This window comes from Oxyura jamaicensis, chromosome 21 (assembly GCF_011077185.1).
Source record: "Oxyura jamaicensis isolate SHBP4307 breed ruddy duck chromosome 21, BPBGC_Ojam_1.0, whole genome shotgun sequence".
NCBI classification, from domain to species: Eukaryota; Metazoa; Chordata; class Aves; order Anseriformes; family Anatidae; genus Oxyura; species Oxyura jamaicensis.
This window is the reverse complement of record NC_048913.1, coordinates 5406393-5420847: the sequence shown is the minus strand read 5'-3', so window position 1 is coordinate 5420847 and position 14455 is coordinate 5406393. Positions and strand designations below refer to the sequence as shown.

The window sequence follows — 14455 nt, the reverse complement described above, 5'->3', positions numbered from 1 at the left end:
CACTTAACTCTTGCGCTGTCTCCTCCACACTCCTGAATTATTCATCAAGGGCCAGACACTGCAATCCATACCCACACTGCGCTTAATCTGTCCTTTAAATTGACTTGCATTAGTCTGAGTCACAGGCACCACAGCACTGTAGTTAAACAATCTCACTGAATGCAGCACAGCTATTCATGAAACCCTCCTCTGCAACAGAAAAGGAGGCAGGACCCAGCCCGTACAAAAGCCAGCAGTGAGGCTAGACCTCAGAGAACATCCACCCTGGTAAAGCTGCATCGGGATGAATGAACTCGAGTAAATCTGTGTGAAATCAATCATTTAAAGAGATAGCCTGTTCTGTGGTATCACAGGGGAGACGTAAGGGAGCGCTAGAAACTAATATTTCATCGTTCAGCTTCATCACAAGGCCTGGAAACACATTACGCTGCCCCTGGCCACACATCCACGGAGCTGGATGGCAGCTTGCACACACCTCGCACAGGGAACAGGAGGAGAGCAGGAGGAGGAAGGCAAAGGACACATCCCACTGTTCACTGGCACCAAAGGCCCTAACAGCAAATGCACTGAGGATGTAACAAGTGCCCACGCACCCCAGCAGCTCCCTCCTGTGCCAGCCTTGCACCTCTCAGCACCAAGGCTCCCAGACCATGTCGCTGGCCGGATCCTGAAATCCCCCGAGGCTACAGAAACAGACAGCAGATAAAGTCACGTCGCAGGAGAGCCAATTACTGAGTACCTTTCACCACTGATCCTAAATCTATAGTTGGAGACTTTTCACAAACAATGACTTTAAAAAAAAAAAAGCCAATCAGGTAAGTGAAAGGAGAAATTTGTCCACGACATGGAGGAATAAAATGGGGGTTGATTTTTTCAAATGAATTAATCTGTTCAGCCCTCATTTATGTCTGTGCTTGATAAGATTAGAGGATTAAACCAACTGAATGCTAAACGCTCCGTGCTAAAGAGAGCCTTGCCAGGATTTACTGCATGTTGGTATGCGTGGAGATCACGGCAACATCACCCAGAGGCCCTGGGACTCACAGCAGGACCTGCTCAAACTTCAGAAATAAAAATCACAGCTTATCCAGATTTTCCATATGCTGTCAGGGTATGAACTCTGATCCCTCTCCAGTTTCAGTCAAGCTTACTTACTAAGTACTCGTACCCAACAGGCAAGTCTTGTATAAGCAGCACTTATCTCAGAGCACTGGCATCACAAGAGGATTTCAGATGTGCCGTGTTTTTTTTGGGATGCAGAATGGTAACACTGTACTCGTATCCTCCTGCAGTGCCATACAAAATGCACACATCCTACCACGCTCCCAAGCTCTACAGTTACATACCCGTACCCGCATATCCCTGCTGCCCCCACAAACTCCTGCACAATACAGCATGTTAAAAACACTTCTCGCTGACAGTTCAGGAATGACAGATGCAGAAGTGTTCAAAGTTATCTTGTAGCAGAATCACTTTTTCTTTCGGTCTGACAAAGGTATTTGTGATGTTTAATTCATTACCGCTTAAAAAGCACAAGATCTGGGGAGGAGCAGCCATGGAAACATGGGGTATTTTGAGAAATTTTCACAGCTAGCAAAGGCGTTTTCCCCAAACACCTGAAAACTAACAGGTGTCACCAGCTTGAAGCCCGTCATTTCTGTGTCCCCCACAACACACAGGGCCAGTCAGATATTGTCACTTACTCCACTGCTGTACAGACAGCAGGCATCACAAGAGCATTTGTTAGCAGAGATAAGACCACCAGAATACTGCCAGCGAGGTAAAGCTAGATAGACTAGCCTTTAGTTTATGTATTTATTTAACCCCAGGATGAATTTGGCCCTGTACTTTGCAGGAACTGAGTGATAAACTTCACGCCAGTGGCTGGCTGGAATGATGCTGATGCTCCTTCCCCAACGCCAGGCTGGTTCTCCCACACCGTGCTGCTACAAACTGCTCTGGGCCAGCTGTCCTTCAGCTTTTCCCCACATGTGTAAAGGTGAAACAGTCACAAACACTGATGGCGAGTTTCCCCTTGAATCACTTCCTATTAAACGGGCGTTCTCCCCTCCTAGAGGAGTGTTTTCCACATGAGAATACAGCAGGTTTTCAAAGGGGCAGCAGGAGGAAAAGGGGGATGGATCTTTTTATCATATTAAGCATTTCCTTTCCATTTCGGTTGTCTTTCTCACTAGCTCATGTCTGTTTTATTTCAGGCTCAGGGCCCCATCAAACTACAAGGCTCCAAAGGGGTAAAGAGACTGACTTGATGATTCTAACCTCTGAAGATGCATCCAACGTGATAAAAGAAGTGTAGCTATTGAAACATCTCCCTTCAATACAGTTATTGTGTTGCTAGGTTTCCATCTAGACACACAGCTGAAGAGAGCAATCAAAGGGAGCTGATGCTGTGGATAATATCTTTATCAACACTTCATAAGGTTGTTGGAGAGGGAGAGGGGTCCCCTGAGCAAAGTTTTACTGGTGAGAATAGAAAACTAGTTTCAAAAGCTCGCCCAAATTTTCAAGGGAAAATTGTTCTAAAAAAAAACCCCGAGCTTTTTGGGTAGCGGCCTTGATGTGTATGCATGCGTAGCTTCGTGGGCACAGAGTCTGTGTGTTTATTCTATCATTAGCATTGTAACAGGACTTCTCTTCCAGTACACAGCTCCTCAGCCCACTTAACTGGAGGCTTGTCTTGTGCCACAAAAGCGGGCATGCATCAGCCCCGTTTTAAAAGAACTTGCTTGCACATTACATTAAATCTTAACAGACTCAGCACAACTGTCAAAATGCTATCCTAATAATTGCATAAGCTCGGGTTGCTAACCAGCACACTGCTGTGCCTGTGCACAAAACAAAAGTGCAGGCGACACAGGATGCGGAGGCACCGCAGGTGCAAGGTCCTGTGCCTGCCCGAGGGACCTGCAGCTCCCACCTTTATTCCTCTGTCCCTGAGATTTTCGGTAACACTCAGATCCCAGCAGTTCCCACCCTGTCCAAGTGCCTGAAGTGGTTTCAGATCTGTCTGCAGGGGCACCATGCCCTGCTCGTGCGGTTGGCCATCACATCGCTGAGTAGGAAGGAACGTGGTTGTTTTTTCTCTGGGACATTTTCTGCTGGTGTGTTTGGAGAGCACCTGGAACAAGAAGGGTCCTGGGCTGGGCTGCAGAGGGGACTGTTGCCAAGCCGTGTGGTGCCCCTGCTAAGTGACCTGGGGGTTTTAAGTAGGAAAAAGGCAATTTCTAAACCAGCCAGTATGAAACGGAAAGGCTACCTTACATGCACGTGGTACACAATTCTCTACACATCTTCTGGAAAAAGCTTCGACACCAGCTATTGTGAGGGATGGGATGCGGGCTGGATGCGCTAACACCCCCGAGCAGGGAGGACGCCTCCGCTGGCTCTGCTCCTCTGCAGGGACTCAGGCCAACCCTCCCCAGAGCCGGGGACACAAAGCTGCTCAGTTGTGGCGCCCAACTTTTCCCCCAGGAGAACAACCCTGCTGCAGGCACGGCTCAATCAGCTCATTATAGAGGCAGCCTCCCCGGGAAACGCTCTCCTTTGTGCATATTCATGAACTCTCCAGAGCTTCCAGGGAGAGTTGGCTAAACACACAACCGAGGGATTTATCTGTTGTATTCGCAGGGAAAAAAAAAAAAGGGAAAAAAAAAAAAAAAAAAGTGCGTGTGGGTTAAAATAAAAAAGTAAACTGAGGAAGGGGGCGGGGGGGGGGGGGGAGTGGAGCGAGTGGAAGCAGCGCCCCGGGACCGGCCCTACCCGGGGGGGCACCGCACGGGCACAGAGGGGATGGATGGGCAGCGGGAGGGGGCTCTGCCCCCCGGTCCCCCCAGTCCCCTCGGTGTCCCCCCGGTCCTCCTGGTCCCCCTCCGGTTCCCTCGGTCCCCCCCCGGTCCCCCAGCACTCACCTCCGCCCAGGGGGGGTGGCGGCAGCCGGGGGCTCGCAGCGATGCCGGGGAGGGACCGCGGGGCCGGGTGGCCGCCCTGCAGCACCACGTCTGTCCGGCTGTCTGTCTGTCCGGCTGTGTGTCTGTCTGCCCGTCCGTCCGTCCGCCGCCTTCCCCGACCCCGCAGCCCTCACCCCGCCGCCTTTTCTCGCCGCTCCGCCGTAGCCCCCCCACCCCCCCGGGGGGCGAGGGGCGGCCGCCGGCCCCCGCGGCTGCGGAGCGGAACCCGGAGCGGTACCGGAGCGGTGCCGGAGCGGTGCCGGAGCTCCCCTCCCGCTGCCGCCCGCCGTCGTTGTCGCCCCTGCGGGCTGCGGGCGGCGCTGCGGCCGCGCTATAAAACCCGGCCCCGGGCCCGGCCCCCGCCCGCCCCGGCCCCGGTACGGCGCCGCCGCGGCCTCCGGAGAGAGAGGGGCTGCGGGGCCCGGCGGTACCCGGGGGGGCTCGGGGTGTCCCGGCGGGGGGCAGCGGGACGGGCAGCCCGGATCCCTGCGGCAGGACCGGCCCCGAAGCGGCGCGGGCGGTCCCGAGCCGGGAGCGGTGCTGCTGGGGCTGGTGGTGGCCGGCTGGGTGCTCCGGGTGGGGAGCAGCGGGGTGCGCTGTGCTGGGCTGTGGTCCTGAGCTAAAGGAGTGGTTAAATGGGAGGTGGCAGGGCTGTCCACCGGGTGCTGGGGAAACTCCTCTGTGTTCGTGCTTGGCCCTAATACACAGAGGTGTTCTGCACAGCCGGACCTCTTAACGGGACTACAGACCTCGGCTTCCCAAAGAGTCCTCGATGAAGACATCCCCGACTGCGGGGGCTTCGCTTTGTGTTGACAGGAGGTCTCTAATGACTGCTGGAAACCTGGTCTGGCGTTTATTTATCGTGCGCTCTTTGTGACTCACTCTGGTTTTGGAGGCGAGAAGAGTCCAGCCGAGTGTCAGCTCCCCCATCCTCGCCCTGTTCGCCCGAGTGACCCCTTGTTACCGCAGCGTGGACCCCTGCAAGCGCTGGGTTATGTCGGTAAATTGCTGAACAACCACCTGATGGGAATGGCTTTTAATCAGACTGCCTTTCGGAGGTGACCTAAGGGCACTTTGCCCAGTTCTCTTGCTTATTATTTGAGTGTTGGTGGTGCTTAGGAAAAATGTCCCCCCCACCCAACCTCCGGTTTTGAGACAGATTTGTCAATTAAATAACAAATAGGGGATAGCACAGCAAAAAGGCCTGTCACCTGCGTCTGTCTCCAGGCAGGCGGCTGGTGCCAGAGGCATTGTGTTCATCCTGATGCATCAACTGAAGAGAGCAGGAAGCCAGGCAGACAAAGGCAGACCATCATCTTCCTTGTAGGGCTCCAAGGAATACAAATTTAATGAGGCTCCTGAAGGAAAATTGCATTCCACCAGCCTAGTGCATTTCTGCCAATGACGGGGGTTTCTGCAGAGAAGGTGGTGGTGAGGGGTTAGCAATTTTGTTGGAAACTGCAAGTGTACAGTAAAGGCAAAAATGGCTTTTCCTAACTTTGGCAGTGATGCGAGCGGAGCCCACGCTGATGTGAGGGACAGCGCTCAATCAATCACAGGGCAGAGCCAGCAAGCAGCAGGGAGTTATCAGTCGGTGCTGGCATGCGAGCACTCAGACAATAACACCGTTCTCCTCGGCAGCGCTCCGCCAGCCCTCCAGGCACAGACAGGCGCAGGCGTGAACCCACGGCAGCTCCTGCTCCCCTCATCGCACAAGCACGTGCTGCACGAAGTCCCGCAATGCCCACACGGGCTAGCAGGCACAACGGTGCCGGCACACCTTACACACGATCCGTACCACTCTCCTCTCCGCACACGTAAGTACGCTGACTTGACAGCTTTAGTTTTTAGAACTTGTTCATGATTTTCCTACAGCATGAACGCACACGGCACCTTCCTCCGCCACACTCATGCCACAGAGCTATGCTAGCCCTTAGTTGGACTGGAGGTTTCTCTTGCTGTGCTAGCACCTATATGAAAAGCATGCCCTTCCCTGTCAATGCACACTCAGAACGCCAGCCGACTGTTAAATGTCCCTCCAGGAACACACAGAAGTCCTCACAACACTCAAAAAGCCCCGTACTGGAACACTGACCTGGATGGGAGGGGGCTGACTGGAGGGTCGCCAGTCCCACCCTATGGCCCTTTCTGTGATTTTGGTCTCTTCCTGTTCTGCACTGGCAGGAAAGGTTTCAAATATTTGGAGATGGGAGATGCCGGATGGTGCGCGTATTGTCAAAAAGTGGAAATTCTCACAGCGGGCTTTACGCTTCCATCCCTGCCCCTCTGTGCTCAGACAGCGTCAGCCTCTAACCACGATCATTTCCCTTCCTCGGGCCTCACAAACATGTTCAACAAAACGGCGTGTGTTGCCAAAATGAAAAAGTGCATCATTACTGGTTGACATCAGCAACGCCGAATGTGTTTTACTCAGAGCCACGTTAGAACCATACATGAGCGGCAATATCAGTGCACATAAACACAGCCCGTACCAAACTGCAGCTACATTTCTTGTTCATGCCCGTACAAAATGGTTTCACGGCTCCGTTACAGCTTCTGCTAACAATACAAACGCGTATACAAAGAATTAGCATAATTTGTGGCTTGCAGTAACCCCGCGATGTGCACAGGCGAACACCTAGCGCGCAGACGGATGCACATCCTCATTAACCACGCGGGGACACCAACACACACGTGGCACCGGGAGGCATTAGCGCTGCTCTGCAGCCTGCCTGAGCAAGCTGCGTGTTCACAACTGCCTGGGCACGTGCGCAGAGGCACACGGTCACAGGCAGGCAGGAAAAGGATTGCTGCTGGACCTAACGGCATTCCTGGCTAACAGAAGTCTTTTGGAGTCGGGAAGCTGAGGGAAAATGTCTTCCCCTTTATTCCCACTCTCTAACCTTCTCATATCCTCAGCACGACCGCCTTCCACGCCAAAATCAGACACCATCGGCCATTCGGCACGCTTGTATTTATGGCCCCTCTTTGAAATTCTGACTGCTCATCTATGCAGAATAAAACTACCCAGGCAATCTTGCCTGTTCAGGTGCTCATTACTAAAGCGTTAAATAATGCCAGGCAGGCTCTCTCAGGCCTTGTAAATTTTATCTGGGGGACTTTCAGCATCTTCAAGGTCTATTACTGCCTGATTGCCTGAAAGGCTTCCCGGTTTGCACCAAACGGCACGCCATGCAGAGGGGCTGTGTAACTGAACTCCTATTAGGCACCACTGCTGGCTTGGGAGCTGGGCTCAGCGAGGTGAAATGTGTGTGTGAGTGCAGGCAGAGGCTGCCAGCACATCCCTGGAGCTTACACCAGGCTGCCAGGGCTTGCGTAAATGGATGTGCATGCCTGGCTGGCAGGGGGAATGTCAGGATCCCAGGGCGTGGGAGCAGGGACACGGCGAGGGCCAGGATCTGTGGGGCTGGGCTCACCCCATAAATGTCACTGCACATCAAGCGCTTAGGGATGAGCGGGGTTTAAGGTGGCAAAGCTGGGAACAGCATCAGCCCGCTGAGTTCAGACCTTCCTCTCTGGAGCAGCGTTCTCCACGTGCCTGCTTTACGTTGGAGTTCAGGCCAGGGCTCAAAGCAAGGCTGTTTGGCTACATCAGTAAGCTTAATAAAGTGGGGAGGAAATAAGGAAAAAAAAACAAAACAAAACAAAACAAAAAAAAAAAAAAACAGGAAGAAAGGGCATTAGCCCCCAAAGCCAGAGAGGTTCTGCTCCACCAGTTTCCAGCTGTGTCCCAGGAGAACCTGGGGGTCTGTCCCTCACCCCGCAGCTCCTGGAGGCAGTCCCTAAAAGATGCTCAGCAGCAGGTAAACCATGTTTTCAGAGGGAAAATGCTCTGTAGGAGATATCCCTCACACTGCAGCCCTTTTGAAGTGCTGCTGTTTGTTTCCTAGTGCCTTCCTGTCAAGAACTCAGACCTTTTTCCTCCCTTTTCCCATGCACCGTTAGGGAAAGCCAACTGTTTCTGTGGGCCCTGTATTTATAAACCTCAGCCCTGACCTGAGCGAGCAAAACAGCTTCTGGTTGCCACTGAGTCGGGCCCGAATTCAAACTGCCAGCCGCTTCTTTCTTCCTCAGGCAACACCAGCGCTCGGAATGATGTTAAATATTTCCCAGATGCAGAAACAATCCCTTCCCCAAAGAGCGCAGCGGCGAAGGCACGCGGCCAGCCAGCCCCCTCTTTTATTGGATACCATTTCTCATGCATTTCACGAGAGCCAGATGGCACCATCTGAACAGCAGTGAGCCAGGAAGCCTTCAGCCACAGCAGAGGGAGGGAAGCGTGCCCCGGCCCCATGCACAGCAGCCCTGGCTTGGGCAGGGAGCGCAGCTGCAGGCTGGCTCTGCCCGACAGGCTCGGGGTGCAGCTCAGCACGGGAGGGTGAGGTTTTTCTGCAGCTGAGCAGCAGCAGGAATTCGCACGTGCGGACCTAAATTGCTGCTGCTGACAGGTGCAGCCCCGCAGCTTTGGGGGCAGGATGCTGCCCCAGTTCGGAAGGTCTCTGGGGAAGGAAAGCTGGGCTGCAGATTACACAAGAAAAGAGAAAGAGAAGTAAAGAGAGGTGAAGCGTATTCGGCACCCCCACTGAGCGTGGGGCATTTTCCTTGCAATTAAGTGAAGTTAATGGTTTTATGGAAGTTATTTGTTTAAAAGGCCTTCGCTGCTCTGTTTAATGGAGTTTCACCAGCACTCCCCAAAGGCTCGCAGACTGCATTAGGATCCCCGAGCTCGCATCCTAACCAAACAAGTCTTCTCACCCTGACATCTCTACCCTGAGTGTAGGAGTACCAGGGCAGCCGTGCCTCCTGTGCTCACCTTTCCACTAGAGTCCCGAAGCCCCAGGATGTCCTGAATATTCATGATATAAACATTAGCAATGAGTATCGTGCAATTTGGACAAAAACATATTTTAGGCAGAAGAACTGGGAGAGAACAACTGAGAGAGAATCTTTACTCCTGAGCTCTGGGAACTACTGAACAGCATTTTCCTGAGCTGTAACTGGTGGTTTTAAAATGCAAATCAGTCCTGGGTTTTGAGAGACATTGTAAAAAAAAAAAAAAAAAAAAAAAAAAAAGGCCCATGCAGCAAAGCTTTATTGTCTTGTAATGAATGCGGGATTTGCTGAGCTGCTTCGTGCCAGTGAATGCACAGTGGATGCAGGTCAGGGACTCGAGAAGTCCTGAGGCTTGTCCCCAGCCAGCTCTGCCACTGACTCACCATGCAACCTTGAACACGACATCTTTTCCTTTATTTCAGTGTCCTCATCAGAGGACAGAGGGAAGGGGAGAGGGATGAGGCCATTTCTATGCCTCCTGGTGACGTTATACATTACAGGTCACTCCGAGGTGGAAGCCAGCAGAACAAATGCAGAAGCTGTCTCCCTGCAGGGACCCATGAATCAGGGTAGTGTTGCCTTGTTCTTAATGGCCTTCCTCTCATGAATGCTGCTCCACTTTTCCTATTCCTATTCCTATTCCTATTCCTATTCCTATTCCTTGATCCCCAGAGCATGCAGAAGGCCCTCCACAATTGTTCTCTTCTTCTTCACGTCCACCTGTAGAGCACCAAATACCCTTTTACCTGCCCCTTAGTTAAAGAGCTCTTCCTAAATAGACTCTACCATACAAATCATAATAGGAGTTGAGCATAGAAAGGGAGACATAATGTGATCTTTTACTATAGATGGATTTTCTTCAAATTAATAATGATATACATAAAAACAATAGTCTATACTGTAGACTGGATGGTCTGAGGCTCATCACAGTCAGAGGACCCCTCTATTCCTGTTGTTGCTCTGCCATAGATCCCCTCTGGGACCTTGAAAAAGTCACCCTGGCTCTCTCTGCCTCAGCTTTCCTCTAGCCTTTTGCTCCCTTCCCTAAAGCCTGGTGGTGGGGGAGGTTTGGGTTGCCATTTAGTTGTTCACTGCTGCCTCTCCTTCTCAGCTGCCTTCATCACTCTCAGCCCCCAGCGTCTGTGAATTCGGCCCTAAAGGGTAAGCTGCTGTTTTCTCAATGTCCCCCCTCAGAGCTGCCCTCGGCCACCCGCGGCCTGCAGGTGCCTGCTCCCCCTGCGCTCAGCCGTGCTCTGCCCTGGGTGCAGCACCGAGGGAAGGCTGCAGAATCTGGCATTTAGAAACTTCACTTCATTCTGCAAGGTCACCTCAAAGAGGCCAAAAATCACAGCCAGCTCGCACTAGCCTTCACTTACGTCTCACCAGAGGGAATATTAACCGGTGAGGAGAGGCAAAGAGCGCCGTGTTCCACTGCCAGTCCCCTGACACCGCGGAGGGAGCACTGTTAGCTGAGCTCTTCCACCGCTTTTTGCTGACAGAAATTGCCCTGGCAGCTGCCTGACCTCCGTGTAGCACCACTCGCAGGTCCCCTCAGCGGCTGTGTCACTGACAGAAGTCACGCAAAGCCTTCTGTGCCCTGACGCATTTCAGCAGCCAGCTGAAGGCAAAATCCTGCAGGAGGAACGCGCCACAGGAGCAGCAGTCACACCGGGGAAAAGTCAGGGCATTCTGGTAATAAAAAGCCAATATTTTCAAATCCAGATGCCCAAAGGTAGTTTTTCAAATCCATATTTAAACACCTAAGCATCAGGCCTGCAGCTCCCATCACCTGTAACAGAATTTCTGAGTGCTCAAAGCTTTTCAGACCTGGCCGTTTGTTTCCAAATACCTAAATGGGAATAAAGAGCTTCTCAAGAAATGCTTTACTGTGCCAGCAAAAAAATTCAACTCTTCAGAGGAAACACAAATCTTTACGAAGCACTGTCTGGAACCCAAAATATATTAGTTTAAGCTGAAATATTTGGGGTTTCAGATATTACTTCCTGATGTAATAAAAATAAAATATGCTTAAGCAAAGCACTTTCTTACTCCTTTCCCACCAGCTTTGCAGTGGGGACAATCAGCGGGCTCTGCATAGTGGCAGTGGCTGTATAAAAATGCTTCTGAGAATGAGGTGGAAGACCTGCCCAGTTCAGGAAGCCAGAACAGAAAAAGAATCAGAAAAAGGAGGACAAGAAATCAAACTAAACCATTCACATGCTGAAATAAGGACGCGTACCCACTGCCGCTTTGGAAATGTTACCAATTTCTTTGGCTACTGGAGAACCAGGAGAGCCTGCAAAGGTGACTGTGGGTAAGAAAATTACCTGAAAGCTAAAATGCCTATAAAACAGAAAAAATTCCCAGAAAAAAAAAAAAAAAAGCAAAGGGCTAGGTCAGAAAATTCCTGGAAAACAAAATGTTCCTAGGAAGGTTCTAGGTCAGAAATTGCTAGCAAGGAAAACGATTTCTGGAAAGCAGCAACTTTTTCTCCTGGTGTAAATCACCATAAGCAGTGTGTGGGAAATGTTCCAGCACGCACGTACAAACCCAGGGCACATTCTGGCCTAATGATTAATGCAAGAGAAGATGACACTCCAATTCCACACATCTATATCAGGTATTTTTCCTGTTAATGTCACTTCTTTGGAAAAAAAAATAAAATAAAAGTGTGTGTGGGGAAACACGGGCCAGATTCATAGCTGCTGTAAATCAATTCCCTTCCATTCTGACCTCAGACAGGTAGGCTGGTTCCTAGCAGTGGAGCATATGGCTGAATATGCAAACACCCAGTGGTAGGGGGTTCTGTACGGTAACCGCTTGGCAAATACATCTTTTGTCCCCACTTTAAAATAGTGCATGTAGTTATCTCAGCATCAGCTATTTATACATTGGGAAGCTAAGCAGCTAAGTGTTTCTTTCATCTCCGGACCCTTGCACCTAGCATTCTGCATCCTGCCTTAGGTGCTGTCCCAGAAATAAAACTTGTGCTGTTTTCATGCCCCAAGCAAACAGGGAGCACAACTGAAACCCTCCACCTATTCACAGCAGCGCTTTGTACGTTGCTTCATGCAGGTGTTTCCCTCTGAATATCAGCCTGGATATATCTGAATATCATGGGTGAGGAAGCTAGTGCTTGTGCTGGTTCTCTCCCACGGACAAAGAAAATGCCTGGCACAGGGGCCATGCACGTATCTGAGCATCTCAGCCCAGGCAGAGGGGAGATGTGGCTTGGTTTCTGCCAAAGAGGGTGGCTTCAGGCTCTGGCTCATTTCCTAGAGCCTGTCCCACCCGTGTCAGTGGGTTTGGGTCCGTATGTCTGGCTGTGAACTGGGGCCACAGCAGTTTGGGGACAGACCCAGCTGTGCTGCCTCCAGGGTGGACAGAGGGACTGCTGGCCGAAGGCAGGGCACATACCTGAGAACTCAAACCATCACTGCAGAACAGCCCCTGGTCACTGAAAATGGAAAAGGTGTCCTTTGGGAGGTGAAGCTGGGGGAATATCTTTTGTAGTTGCTTTCGGTGGCGTGCCCCTATTTCCAAACACGGTGTTATTAGTGGAAAGGTAAAGTGAGAAGTCCAAGCAGGCAGACAGACAGACAAAACAGAGCTACAGGAAAAAGCTGAACTGTAGATAAACCCAGACTGGTAGATTGATGAAATATTCTTAGGCAAGAAACGGACAGCATGAAAAACAGGAAGATGGAGAGAGAGATTTAGAACTGAACTTAATACTTCTGTGATTTATTTGCATTAAGCTCAGGCAGTGTGTGTGGCTTGGGTTTTACTTGTTTATTTTGCTTCCCCGACTGCCTTAGGTGCTGGCAGAGAATTATTCTGTCGAAGTTGCAGTCCATGGGAGGTTTTGGAAATTTATCGTCCCCAGGGAAAAATGAGGAGAGCTTCATAAAATCCTGTCAAAGTTTCACAAATTCTGAAACTCAAAAGAGAAGGAGTTACAGAGGAAGTCGTCTAGATCTCCGCCCTGTAGTGAGAGCCCAGCTTTGCCTCCTCACAGCCAGAAGACCAAAAACTATCAGCGGCCTTCTTACTGTGCTTCGCGTGAGGACATTCTGCAAATTATGGACATTTTGTCCAGCCAGCCTTCCCACAACAGATGGCAAAGCAGCGAGAATGGCCAGAACTGGTGGGTGGCGGGGATGTTTACTTTAATAAGGCCCAGAGATTAAAGTTCTACCAGTGCCCATCAGCAGTCTGTTACATTCATTCATTTATAATTATTTCCCATTTCTCCCTGCAGTTACATTTTAGAATTGTCATTACTCGGGATCCTCTTTGTAATCCAAGCCCTGGCACCAATCTGTGGGACACGGAGCCTATCGCAGCCCTCAGAGGTAGGACTGTGGTCTTGCAGAACCTCTTCTGCTTTGGTCTGACTGTCCAGAAGAGCAGGAAGGAAAGTGAAAAAGCAAGGGGATTTGTGGGTACAGGAGGGAGTACAGCCAAAAGAGAACAAGAGTGAAGGAGAGAAGTGAGGGGATTAAAAATGGTACAGCAGAAGAGGATAGCTAGAGCACAGCACCAGCCCCCATAATCCCTGCTGAAGGATTTGAGCAAGCCGGATAGAAAAGTTGCAGAGGGAGAAATATCTTATATCTAGCATGAAACTCTGGGGAAAAAATTAGGATGGAAAAAAGAGAAAGTTAAAGTAGGAATAGGAGACGGAAAGCCACTGAAGTTGTGCACTTAAAAAACCAGCAAGCCCAGGCGTACGAACGCCAGAGACAGGGGCCAGGAGAGGTGGCTAATGGAGATGCTTGTTCAAAAACTGTAAGAAACCAGCTACTCCCAGACCGAATGTGAGCCATGCTGCCTGCAGAGTCCCAGCCCGGAGCATCATCCATTTCCTGGGCGCTCTGGCACCAGGGAGCCACACTCTCCTAGGTGCTGTTTGCTTTTGATGAATGCTGCTGTGACACATGCAGCATTAAACCCAGCAAAGTGAGCCTTATTAGATTCTGAAAACCACGGTCCATCACCACTCAAACTACTTATAAAACTGTCTGGCTTGAGAACAATAGCAGCCTTCCCCTGGGCATGCAGGAGGCCTCGCTTACACCAGCACAAGCCCTCCCACATGCATTGTCTGATCTACTCCAGGCCCTGCAACAGAGAGCAAACCGAGGAGCTGCCACATCCCCTTCCTACAATTTTTGGTATTTCCTCTCAAGGAGACTTGGTTTTAGTGGCAACGGGCTTCAGGAAGTCGTACACCACCACCAGTCATCCAGCTGGGAGGAGACCCCTGTGGGTGGGACACAATGGAGTCTCATTACTTATGGGATTGTCACAAGAAGCTCTCCTTCACCATGACTCCAAAACGGAGCCAAGGGCAGGCAGACGGGCTGAGGGTCACTGTCTCCTGCCATGGCTGTGATCTACAACCACTCTTCGGTGCTGTTTGAGGCACGAATGGTGCCAGGCCAGCTGTGACCTTCTCTGCCCCTGAGCCCGGATCCCCGAACGCTGTCTCCAAGCAGCTTTTGCAGAGAGTCTCACTCTGTGCTCCTGTAATGAGCTGCACAGCACGATATGGAATTAGCAGAATCTAAGTTATTAATTGTCTACAACAATTAGCCAGGACGCCTGGGCCTTCAGGCACCTTGGTTACG

At 51.1% G+C, this 14455-nt stretch overlaps 1 protein-coding gene across 2 annotated transcripts in view; it reads right to left on the bottom strand.

Moving 5' to 3' along the window:
• Positions 1-4264, bottom strand: part of DISP3 (dispatched RND transporter family member 3) — a 41362-nt gene extending 37098 nt beyond the window's left edge. Inside the window, exon 1 of one of the 2 annotated variants that reach the window (XM_035344611.1) lies at positions 3930-4264. The gene's annotated coding sequence lies outside the window, so the exon portion shown is untranslated. The remainder of the gene's footprint in view (positions 1-3929) is intronic. The other variant, XM_035344610.1, reaches the window with a different exon arrangement.
• Between the last annotated feature and the right edge of the window lie 10191 nt (positions 4265-14455).